The 12,897-nt window shown below is 46.5% G+C and overlaps 1 protein-coding gene across 9 annotated transcripts in view; it reads left to right on the top strand.

Annotated features, from left to right (window-relative positions):
- Positions 1 to 4,273: 4,273 nt before the first annotated feature.
- Positions 4,274 to 12,897, top strand: part of SLC7A1 (solute carrier family 7 member 1) — a 49,274-nt gene continuing 40,650 nt past the window's right edge. For all 9 annotated transcript variants that reach the window (XM_075084398.1, XM_075084388.1, XM_075084377.1 and 6 more), the window contains exon 1: positions 4,274 to 4,398. The gene's annotated coding sequence lies outside the window, so the exon portion shown is untranslated. The remainder of the gene's footprint in view (positions 4,399 to 12,897) is intronic.

Here is a 12,897-nt window from a genome sequence, read left to right as displayed (position 1 = left end):
TGCAGGAATAAAATTTGGCTGAGATGGCTTTAAAATCCACCATCTGGTTCAAAGGTGACCTCTTGGCCCAGCTCTTGTTGCATCAGCTTTGTCTGATGCATCTCCTTTTATTCCTGGGTCCGTGAACTAGTACTGAATTCATCAATACACAAGCAGAGAAAAAAGAAACTGAATAAATCAGAAAGGATGAAGCAGGAGAGTATCACTCTGGCCAAAGCAGGAAAGAAGATGCTCCTGCTGAAATGGAAATACCTGTTTGTAATTATCTTTCAATAATTTTATTTGCCAGCGGTAAGGCTGAATAACTTGGAAAGGAGCAAGTAACTCCCACATCCAAGCAAGAGAAGGGAAGAGACAGATAAAGAGATGATCAGGGTTCATTTGATTTATTCTGTATGTTGCAAAAATGTGCATTTTAAAACCGCTTTAGAGACTCTTCTCACCTGTGACTAGGATACATCAGGGAACCTGCTGTTAATTACCAAAAAAAGGGTGACTATAATGTCTACGTTGAGCATTACTTTCCTCAAACACAAGATGTCCCCAGATGGGACTGGGAGGTCCAAGGGGGGAATTCCACCCCCCAGCCCATGGATTGACTTGGTGGACTGCAACATAGCTTCTCTGCAATCAGCACTGTAGAGCCTTCAGGACAGAGGCTTCTGCCATGGGTGGCAAATACTCAGCTTATTCCGACTGAGTGGCACCTAGCAGGACTGCCACCAGAGCATATCAAGGGAGGAATTTATGAGAGAGCATCTGCCAGCTCCCAGTAAAATTTAAAAGCTGTGGGAATTGTGAGGGACCACTTCACCCAGAGCAAAGATACCACCAGCATTTTGGCTTTTTGAAAGGCAGTGTCTCTTTGTTCCAATGCTTTCTTCTGGCACACTTAGCTCTAGTTTGGGAAAAGGAAAATCCAGCCTGGCACACTGCTCTTGAAAAGCAGGAGAGCTGTGTTTTAGCTCCTGAGCATGGGAAATGGGTGCAGCTTCCAGATCCTCACCTCTTGCTCTGATGTTTTACCACTGGGACACATGCTGTACACAACTTTGGAGGTTGCAGTGCCTTCTGCTGAAGAGAGAGCCTAGCTCCTTGCTCTGTTCCATGCAGTTGGCTGATTTGTGCGTGCTCATGGAAGGGAAGGTATTCAGCTGTTACTGTAGCCATGGGGGTTTCCCACCCACATGATGCTGAGGGAGCCCAGACTGAGGTGGTGCCTGGCCTTCGTGAAGCCAAAGCTTTTGAAAATCCCATTCACCTCTACAGTCTGGTACACAGTCTCTTACATCTTCACATACCTCCACATTTGGCTAGATAAATTCTGCAGTGAATGTCCAATTGCTTAGTCACACTAGGTCTGCCCACCCCATTGCTTTTCTGCTGTGTTCCTGTGGTAGACAAGTATTCGTCTTATACTTTGTTTCACACATCTAGGCCACATCTGTGCTCTTTAGTTAAAAAGGACCAGGGCATGTCCCTAAGCACTGTTCCACGAGCAGCTGTATTGACTGCTCTTATTTTAGGCAACTAAGCTTGCCCAAGACAGAAAATGCTTATGGAACAGAACGGTTAATGTCTACACCATTAAATCCTCTTACCCTCCAAAACAGGGTGGTTTTGGAATGGCCCCAGGTTTGTGCTAACAGCTCTTCTGTCTGAGGATTATCTGAGACAATGTTAGCTGGCATGGATCAAAACTATGCCATGGTCCTTTAAAAAAATGTAGCAGAAGGATTATTAAGTTTCACGAATATTCCTTACCTTTGTTTAACTTACAAGTGTAGAAAGAGTCAATGTCACACTGTTTGTGTGGTCCCTGGCACAGTTTTGGCCTGAGGCAACTAGCACTACCTTCAACAACGCTAAGGCATGGTTTGTAGAACGGTACGGGGCACAGACCGTTCCCAGTAGGTGGCTGGGATGCCGCCAGGTATTTCTAGATTATGATTCATCTGGTGCACTTTAGGCATCTTCCTAGGAATGACATGAGAAAAGGTTTAAGGCGGGCGCTGAGGACGATTGAAAGCATGAAATGGCTTCCACGGAAAGGACGACTAAGCTGGCTAGGACTTCCTAGACTAGAAAGGAAGATCTTGTTAAATATATATTTGATAAAGACATATAAAAGCCTGCAAAACACAGAGATGGAAATTGTTCATTGTCTCTTCCACTGCTAGAAAAAGAAAGCTAGCAAGTAGCAGGTTCAAAAGACACAAAATGAGGTATTTGAGGCTACCTGTAGTAAAACAATGGAATTTCATGTCAGAGGATGTTGTAAATGCTAAAATTTTATATGGCATCAGTGGAATCTGGAAACTTTGATAGAAAATGAAGGACATCAAGGACTACTACACGCAAAGGTACAATTTCCATCTTGGCTGCAAATTGCTGGACACCAAGAGAGTGTTCTAAGGAAGTATCTTCATGTTTTTGCTTTATCATAGTTTCCCTACAGATATGCTTGGACCATTCTCAGGAACAGCACGTTGGTCTAGACGGACTATTGGTCTGGTCCAGGCAGCCGTTCTTAAGATTTGTGAGTTGTGGTCCACAAATGCCTGTTTTTGTGCATTGGTTATAAGAGAAGAAGCTATTATGATGTGCTTATGTGGAGATGTCTGTACCGTAGATGCCTAAGGTTAGGGGAGATGGGTCTCTTACACCTATGACTGCCACTGCATCCAGATGTCCCTCAGGGTTTTTAATCTGCACCCCAGCATAGCCTGGATGAATCTAAGTTGTACACAGTCAAAACACTGAAGGTGATTATAATCACCTCTCAATGAGGTGAATTGTGGTACCATACTGGAGCAATCAGTAGTGGTGTTTCATTCATGTAGCTTGTTTTATTTCATGGTGGCCTACTATCAGAAATCTCAGCCTTAGAGGTAATGCCAGAAAAAGGCTGAGCTCCAGGAGTGAACTCTAGAAAGGATTTCTGGAATGGGACTAATTTTAATTGTGGAGGTCTGTAATAAAGATATTGGCATCTAAGTTCACTGCTGCAGGCTCACTCTAGTGTTAGGAAGTACAATAGAGACCTCCAGGGTGATATTCAGCTGACCTGTTTAAGTCTTTTCCTTGTCTGTTGGCTGTGAAGTCTGCTTGGGGGAACTAGCTTGGATGTGGACAATTCCAGTTCCTCAGCTCTTGATGTTTTTGCATCTTCTCCAAGCAACCTGATCTGCAGAATGAAAAATCTTTCCCTTCCTCCCTTTCCATTCCTTTTGTACTGCAGAAAGTTCACATACCCTGAGAGAGTGCATCATGAAGATTGCCACCTAGCACCTCCCACCACCAAGCTCTGAGCACAGAGCTTCAGATCCTCCTCAGTTTTGTTCAAGTGTTACCTTTGCAACCCCATCAGCACTTCCTCTATAAGTAGCCAGGATGCCTACATGCAGCCTGACTGTGAGACATGACCAGTCTGTGCCAGGTGTACTGCCTGTCCTTTACTCACCTGGGTGATCACAGCATGAACGTCCAGGATAGCAGAGAACACAGGGGCTAATGCCATTCTGGGCTTCCACAGATCAAAATGAACTAGGACAGGCTGACCAGCTGCTTAACAGAAAAAGCAATGAATGCTTAAGGTGCAACAAATTATTTTTAAGTACAGAATTTCTTAATTCTAGCAAAAAGAAGGTAAAACCCAGAACAACTGTTTGGTTGGGTTTTCGCCTGTTATTTGTAGCTGGTATTCTTGGGTACATCGGACCGGTATGAGATTAGGTTTTCTTTTTGCTGAACAATTTTAGGAGCCATAATGTCAGACCACTGCTCCCCTTATTTACACAACCACACCTATTAATATGCACAGGAGATGAACCAGGGCTCTATGGCTTTGACAGGCAGAAGCGGACTGCAACACGACAGGTATAGCTGTTTGTCTCACGTGGAGCAGCTGCTGAAGAAACACTGCAGTGAAACATTGTTCGAAGGCTTGCTCTGAATGCTTACCCCAAGACGTGCTCCAGCCTTCCCCAGCCTTTCCAGTGGGCAAGCATTAATGAGCGTGGTGTGGTGGTAACTGATATTATGCAACTTCTTTACTGTTTAGGCCTTTGTCTGCGTATTCACTGAAGGACTTTTCTACTGTTCTGCCTTTGTTCTGGAAAAGAAAATTTTAATTAACAAAACTTTTCATTTACGAACGTGTTTTTTATCAGCCTTTTTTTCAGGATTCCCCCAAATAGGTGTGTTTCTTTACTGTTAAATGTCAAATATTTAACACCGGCTCCCGCAGGGTGGGGGGGGGGGGGCGGGACGGTGGGCGGGGCGGGCGGGCCGTACCGAAGGTGTAAAGCGGCGGCGGGTAGCGCGGGGGCTGCTGTGGCCCGCCTCGCCTGCCCGCCTGAGCCCGCCGGCGCCGGGCTGCCCCTCGGCGGGGCGCGGGTGAGTGCGGGGCGCGGGGCTGCCCGACGGCGGGCTGGGCCGAGCGGAGCCGTGCGGTGCGGGCTGGGCCGGGGCGGGCGGCGGCAGCAGCCCCAGCCCCACGCGGAGCGTCCATTTTGCATGATGCAACCGGGGCGGCGCGGAGGTCTCCCGGGGCCGGGCCGTCTCCCCTCCCGCCAAAACAGCCGCCCCACCATTTTCTTTCCGTGGCTTCTTTGCGCGCGCGGTCTCCCCCGGACCGTTGCTGACAGCCATCCATCGCTCGCCTCACCCTGCCTCGCCCTCTCCCCGCGCTGGCGGGGCCGCGTCCCAGCTCTCTGCTGAGGGAGGGATCCCCCGAAACGCCGGGGCCGCCCACCCCGCGCGGAAGGCCTTTGCTTGGCGCGGGGGTCGGACCTGCCGCTGTCGGTTCCCGGGGCGTGCGCCCCTGCGCCAGCCGAGGTGGGCATCGCCGCCTCCAGCCGCGCTTTCCCGCTTCCAGAACGAGCACCAAGCCAGGGCAGAGTTGGGAAGCTCAAAGTGCTTGCATGTTTCCCAGCTAACCCATTTTCTTGCTTATATTCGCTTTGCAACACGAGCGGCAGCGTAGGGCGCGTGCTTTGCCGGGAGGTGAAGGCCCAGGTGTCAAGAAGGAACCCGGGGCTGTTTCCCTGATGGTCTTTCCAGGTCCAGGATAGCTCCTGAGTGACTGCAGTGCTGTGCTTTGCTCTCCCTTTGAAACAGCAAAATAGGCTGAGAATTTACGGAAAATGCAGGTATCGCTCAGAGCACTTGTGTCAGGCCCATACCCTGCAAGCTGCCGCTGTCGTCTGCTCCTGAACCTGCTCTTGAGACGAGGACAGGGGCTTGTTTCCATTTTGTTTGTCAGCATTTTACAGGCAGCTGGCCTGACTAACAGATGGCTTTCTTCTTTTTTGCATATGTATGTGTGAATGTTTGTTGCAGACAGGGCAGAGCAGGGGGAGGGAAGAAACACTACAAAAATCTCAAGAGGAATTTTATATATAGCCTCAGCTGGACAGAAAGGTTGGGACTACGTACAGAAATGCTAGTTGTGTTGTCAGCTGCCAGAAGCCTTATTTTTGAAGCAGGATGTCATTGCTGTTGTAGGTGCTGTACGGATTCGGCACAGAAAGGCAGCTCTAAAGAATTCACAGCCCACAAATCTGGGCAGAAGAGCTGAGGTGATCACAGTGCTGCAGCTTTGAGTTAACTGTCTCTTAGCTGAGTGGTTTTGCCACCTACCTGCACGTGGTCATTTACAACGATTAAGTCTGCACTTGAGCAGCAACCTCATGGTGATGTCCAACAGCAGGTGAACCAGTGGACACCCTGCCTCCCTTTGCCCACTTCTGTGGGCTCCACTAAGCCATGGGACAAGTGGGGAGGACATGGCCACACATCTAGGTTCTGTGTGGGGTCCTCCATGGTAGAACAGCTCTGTTCTGCTTCTTGAAGCTAGTTACTCAGTGGCACTCATCTGCCATTGCTGTCTCCAAGTCAGAGACAAACACAATGAATGCTTGGAGAGAAGAGGCAGAAACTTACCTTTCTGATCAGGTACTCTGTGGACTTCTGTTGCCTTCAGCATTCAGCCTTTTAGACAGAATTTCCATATAATGCAAAATAGTGTAATTGCACAGGCTTCAGAGCTGTAAATGCTGACCCTGGCAAAAAGAAGGAGCAAGCTTGTTGATTACCACAACCCTCAAATGTTATATTACTTTCAAGTACTTTAAGTATCTTGCATTTTGAGTGATCTGAAGGGGACAGACCTTGACCATGCTCCACAGCATGCACGCTTTAGTCAGTCACATTGGCTTCAGAATAAACCCATTTCCTGAGCAGGAGAATGACTGGATGTTTAGTCCCCGATTTATGCCAGTTTGTTGGGACGTGTAAAGTTTTGAGCCTCACTGCTCATAGGCTTGCACTTATCAGTGAGGAGAGGCGTTCAGAAGGCACTCGTTTTGGGTGGGCTGTAACGGAAACCTGAGGCCAGCTAGGCTTCTAATTCAAGCAATTCGTTTGTGAGTGTGGGTGAGATGTGCGATTGCACATATGCAATATGCTCTTGACTCCACACGGAAAGAGAAGGGTTTGCTATACAGAAGGAATTAGCTTAGACAAAAGAGGGAACCTGTAACTCTCTAACCAGTTATGAGAGTAACCAGCTCAGAGTTGTATTTTTGTTGACACCTTTGTTACTCCCTCTGTGTTTTTTTTTTTGTTTTCTTTCTCCTTTTTCCTGTGTAGTCCACTGCCAAATTTCAGGTGGGGTTCATCCCCGTATGGTGGTGTGCCTGAGCCTTTGGTTGTGTGACAACCTGAGTGAGGGTTGATATGTGCCAGTCAAGCTGGCGCTGAGCACAGTTGACGGTCTGGTGTGTGCAAGAGGGAGGGCAAAAAGGTGTGGTGGTTGTTGTTCAGTCTCAGATGGGAAAGAAGACAGTAAGAAATATGGTTCAGGTGAAGGAAGGAAGGAAACTCATTTCATTTACTGCCTCTACTAGCTTTTGTTCACCCTTGACCTATCAAGTTCTTTGACCCTGATCCACCATGACAGGTTAGTGAGACTTCAGTGGCCTTTCAGAAATGTCATTTCCAGTTGTATCCCAGCTTTCAGAGAGTAGAAAACAAAGTGGTGACTTTAATTCTCTTTTCTTGGCCTGTATCTGTGATGCCAAAAGCTCAACCACATGTGGTGTGGGGCAGGAGGAAGAGAGGCTGATTTACTTTGCCTGCGGATGTGCATGGTGGATGCTGGCTCGATCCTGGTGAGGTTTATTGACTGACCCACCGTAGTGCCAAAGGGCAGATGGGGATGTGGCAGAGCCTCTTTGCCTCTCCTGAAGGATGTAAGGAGGTAAGAAGTCCCACTGACTTAACCAAGTGTGTGTAGAAACCAATGGAATTGACCAGCAGAACCAGGAGGCTGGATGGTGTGGAGAACTAGTCCAGCAGTTCTGAGCAGAGCTGGTCGGGGTCAACTCCAGTCAGTACTGACCCAGAGTTAGTAACCCAGGGTGGATCTGCTCTGCTGTCTACCTCAGTGTGTTTGGCAGTATCCTGGGGTTTTTTCCATTACCTGCTATATCCTCAATCTTCATTATCCTAGGGCCAAAATCCTTGCAAGTCTGTCATCCATTGAAGGTAGCAGTCATCTGGCCAAATGTAGTCATCTACATCCAAGGTAGTCAGCCCTGCTTCCCTAGTTATGGTCAGCCAAGGGAGGGCTGGACGTTCCTGCGGAGTGATTCATCTCAGCCCAGTGCGCTAAAGCAGATGAGTTGTGACCTGAAAGCTGCTTTCCACTGACTATAAAAGGAGGCACTAGGGGATTAGCTCGGGTGTAAAAGCCTACACTATAAATCTCTAAGTGTTTATCTCAATGAACTTGTGAGGTTCTCTGATTTCTCAGTGGCTTTGGGAAGAGCTGTGGCTGTTTGCACTACGGGTAGGTTTGTTCTGGTATTTGAGTACTTCCTCCTTAGTGCCGCTGTTGCGATGTCACTGGCTGCTTAAACCTATAAAGACAAAAAACCAAAGGAAAGAAAAAAGCATAGCTGAATCTGTTGGTCAAACAAAACATGGGCCATCACTGGCCCTGTGCTATGCCCACCGGTTGCAGCATTCCTGACAGCTGCCTGTGGTTCGTGGGCAGTTTGGGGGTGTCAGCGATCAGGAGCTGGGCCTCCCACCTTCCCGCTGCGGTCTGTAGAGATGTCAGGACCCAGCTTGCCCTGGCAGTGCTGGCCAGAGCTACCTTCCCTCGATGGTGGGTGAGCAGCTGCTGCCCTTGCCAGGGTCCCTGACTTGCTGGAGACCACCAAGGTGGTGCGTCATAAATCCTGTGAATGGTATCTGGTACAGAAGTGCCTTATTTCAGAGTTTCCAGAATGAAATATTGTAAGACTTTTGGTTCCAGGTACATTTTTCAGGTTCTGTTTTTTATTTTTTTTTCAACTCAAGTTAAAAACAGTTCAGAGAAAAACGGTGCCTCCGTGAAATAAAGTTGTGTGTTCTGGAGTTGCAGCAACTGCTATAGGAAAAAAAAGTGCTACTAGCTTCTTTGAGCAGGATCCCTCTTTATGTTTTTCTGTTAATCTAACCTGTTCCTCTGTGCCTACTATGCTGTGTCTTGACCCCTTTTCTGAGAAATCCGTGTGTTGCTATATTTACTAAATATATTACCATCTACTTAATGGTGGTATTTGGCATCATGTTTTTGTACACCTCTTTCTCCTGCCTTTTTCAGAGATGAGGCATAGCTCTTGGGTTCCCTTTCACCAGACTTCTAGACAAATATCCCAGCTGTCTTTTCTGAGCTGTACAGATTTTGCAATTCACTCTTGCCTCGTCATTTTTTGCATCCTTGTCATTTGTTTATATCTTTCCTTGTAGAAGGAGAGAAAAAAGTACAAGCTATAAAGCATTACAGAATCAGAGCACTGGTAATGCTAGTACTAGTTCATTTGGGAACGCTGATGTTGGAGGCTTATTTGGGTGTATATGTGGCAGGAGCAAACTGACTGCAAGAAATTACTGTGATTTGGTAAATGGACTGTTTCCTTAAGCTGAAGAAGAGCTTGCCTTCATCAGGTGAAAGATTCTTAAATAAGCTAGTTGAAAAAACTGCATTGTTGAGTTTGTAGAGCTATGTTATTTTGTTCAAGTGACTCTCTTTATAAAGCGTTTTCATCTAGCAAGGTAAATAATGTGATGTATCTTTAGAAAATATTCCAGAGGGGATTAGTTGGCTCAGGTAACAAGAATATGGTCTTTCATCCTTAGGTTGCTGATTAAACTCCACTCGGCGTTGCATACTACCTGACAGCTCTTTGACCCAAGTAAGAGAATTCCCAAGCAAAGAATGCTGTGCTATTTACCTTTTTCCCTCCAAAAAGTTCACAGAACAGGGTGACCTGTAGCATGTGTTGTGAAGATTTTGTTCTTTGTCTCACTTTGCAGTGACAGTCTGTACATCAGCCTGGCTTGTGTGCTTACAGCTTCCGAAAGCTGAGAGCAGGCCATTGAGAAAAATATAGCAAAATCAACCCCTTTTCTTTTATGCTTTACCTAGAGCAGCAACAGAAGTTTCTTGCAAGTTATTTGCAATAGGAAACATGTAGCTATTAAGAGATATTGACACTGAATGTATAATCTAATGGTTACCGTAGGGAAAAAGTAATGTAATTGAGGACGTAACCTGTCCACGACTGCTTTAGCAACCCACTGAAAAAAGGCACGTGGATTCTGTATAAAAAGGAAGTGATCAAAACAGGTATTTAGGTGCCTTCCAACCGCTACGTGAACTTGGCTGACAGAATTTTGAAACGCGAAGGTGCCGACCCGTACCATTATATATCCGCCCATGCTGACCAGAGGTGCATTATGCAGGACCTTTCTGGCTGTGCAATCTGCCTGAAGAAAGGAGCAAAATGTTCTGGCACCCTGAGTGAGAAGAAAGGGTAACATGCAGAAGTCAGTAGCTGAACGATGGATTAGGGTGGACATGCCACATCTTGGAGGAGAAAAACAATAGGTGTTTGTTGAGATTTTGGAAATGAACTTCTGTGACATTAGAGTGGCAATTTGGCGTCTAGCATCTTTTCAGTTCAGGAAAGGTACCAACACAAGCAATAGAGTGAAAAGCATAACAGTTAAGCAACTGGAGAAGAGCAGAAGCAAAATGTTTATGCTTTGCTCTGAAGGCACTAGGATCAGGGCTTGGACAGCCCTGAAAGCTTTGTCCTGAAAACAGTCCTTATTTCTGAGGAATGCAAGTGTAAGGAGGAGTCATTGTTCTTATGAGGGAAGTGGACTTCTGAGTTGCTAAAGCCCCAAAGACCATTCAGAGACTTTCACATCTTTCTGTCCACAGAAAGACAGGTCAAAATTCATCGAGGTGTTTTTGTTTCTGCTGGCCCTAGATTTGGTCTGTTTTCTGTCTTGAGGAATCATCTGGTGGAGTTTTCCTAGATGTCTGCTAGAGCCCTGCAGTAGCTGGGGAAGGCAGGTGTCTCTGGAGGGTCATTCCTCCCATTTCTTCTCCAAAGGGATAAATTTATACCCAGAGGTGCCTGTCTTTGCCTGTTGGTTACAGAGGCAGGTGAGATGATACCCTAAGCCCAAATGTCTGCTTTGGAGTTGGCTAAAGCTAGTCAAGAGGAATCCTACCCCTCATCCTGGTTGGCAGGTGAAGAAATACAAAGGTGTTCCCCAAGGAAACTTGTGTAAGTGATGAAGCCACACTGTTGTGCTTTGACTGTTCCAGATAAACCATCACAGATGTCAGAGTACTTTTGAACCTTCTTTTTCCTTCGAAGGAAATATCTGGAGAGCAGAACAGCATGGTGCAAGGCACCATCAAAAGCACAACAGCAGCTCTTTGCTTTTCATGCTGCTGTTCAGACCCTTTGTGGAAAATGCTAATTACCATTTGTTGCAGTTGTTTTGCTTCAAAACCACCAATATTCTTTCTTCCGAGTCCCAGTACAGTAGAGCTAAGCAGAATATTTACAGCCAGTAGTGTTTCCTACCTGCTGTCACTTAAAGAGCCTTGCAGCAGAAGAGCTTATTATACTTCAAAGTTTCTTGTTCTAGATAAGTGTCATGGGGAGAGATGGCACTGTACATACTCAAAAAAGTAGGAATGTATAATGCAACACCTCTCAGACTGTCATATTTGGGCCTCTCTGTGTAGCCCCCCAGCCCTGTAAATATAGAGTGACTTCCTTTGATGCCAGAGTGATGATGTGGAAAAACATAATAAGGTTTTTTAAAAGGTATTAGCAGACTGGATTGATATGAGTCAGTTTTTCTCCTAATAAAAAGTGCATCCTTACACCAAACACTGTACTTCTACTGATAGGGACACAATTATTTTTAAGGATGGATGTATAACTTCCCTTGACAGGACTATATGCTGGGTGGCTTCACTTATCTCTGCCACTGGGTACCCCATGCAGGTTTTGGGGCAGACCAGGCTTCTGCACGAGGGGCAGGGAGGTGTAGGTGGCAATTCCAATAAAATCAGAAATCAGAGTAAGATTTTTGCCTACAATTTGGACAACTACTAAGCTGATGGGGTTGAATAACTTGTATATGGCAAATCTTTTTTTTTTTGCTCATGGGAATTATCTTTTCCCCAAGTTGACTTGCGCTTCTGAGGGAATCGGAACAAGCTCCCTTCATGGAGACATGTGGGTTGTGAGAGCTGGCTTTCTGCCACACAGATGGCAAAATAAGCTGTAAGGCTGACTACAAGGTTGTGCCTCTCCTTGTGCAAAACGGGGCTGAGTCCGCACTGTATTTTGCAATGGGCCTTGTGGCTGGGCTTCAGCCAAACCTACCAACCTTTTGCATTTCTTAGGTGCTGGTATCTCTGCATCATCCCCATCCTCGCCTCTCCCCCAGCTTCACGTGAGGGCTGTGCCTTTCTCTGCATATCTTAGTGATGGTTATGGGCTTTCTGCCCAAATCCCTCTCTGGGCTGGTCAGTGAGGAGCCCCTGCATTGAGTGGGTGCAGGGTCCCTCCGTGTGGCATCATAGTCAGCAGTGGGACTTGAAACATGTGGCTTGCTGTCTGGCTCCTGGTTCATCTGGTGGGTTTCGTCTTTGCTTTTTTGGGGGAGAAAACTTCAAGTCTTGATTCAGTCCTAGGCAGGAGTGGGAAGCCTTTTGTCATACCTTGAGAAAGGGTCTGAGGTAAATATGAAACAGGCTGTGCTTGGGCATGTCTTTTCCCCAGCCCTTCCCTATCGGCAGCCATGCAGCCTTGAACATTTGGGTTAGATGGAGGCAAAACTCCTCTTAGACAACAGCTGTCCTGTTGGGGAGCAGGGGAGAGCTTAATGGTGAGCCTGTGGTTTAAAAAAGAGTGTTTACCCAAAGCAAACAAACTCCACACCTACCTCGCTGTGAGATGTAATTCCGCTTCAGTATTGTAACTCCTTTCTGATAAGATTTATTTAGGTAGAATACATCAAAACTGGGTGCTGATATCTCTGTGTGAAAACAGGAGCGGTTGGTTACCCTGTCATCAGACTGGTCAAACATCACACCTCTATTATTTACCATATTCTCTACTTATTTTAGGCTTAAATGCCTGAAATGGATGTAGTTTTCAAAGGCATTTTGCTGTAAATCCATCAGCACCTAGGAGCTGCAAAGTCTGTATACTGATGGCTTGTGGGATGGTTTGCAAAACACTTCTGAGACTGAATTCCCCCCACTCAGTCAGACCCATAATCCCATTTCATGTGCCTTTTCTTTTTTAACTTAATTATTAACTGGGGGCTCCTGTCCTGTTGAATAGGGGGTTTTACTGGCTCAGGCAGTGTACAGGACTGAAGAGCTCCAGAGCTGTACAGGATTGGGTCAAACACTGAAACAAAAGCAGGCGACTTGCTGGCAAGTGCGTGGGCAAAGTTGCCATGGAAACTGCTTGTAGTGTCTGCAAAAAAGACCAAACTCTGCATTACTACTATTCCTAA

The sequence above is a fragment of the Phalacrocorax aristotelis genome, chromosome 1, assembly GCF_949628215.1.
Source record: "Phalacrocorax aristotelis chromosome 1, bGulAri2.1, whole genome shotgun sequence".
NCBI classification, from domain to species: Eukaryota; Metazoa; Chordata; class Aves; order Suliformes; family Phalacrocoracidae; genus Phalacrocorax; species Phalacrocorax aristotelis.
The sequence above is the reverse complement of the archived record's forward strand: the minus strand, read 5'-3'. Positions and strand labels throughout refer to the sequence as shown.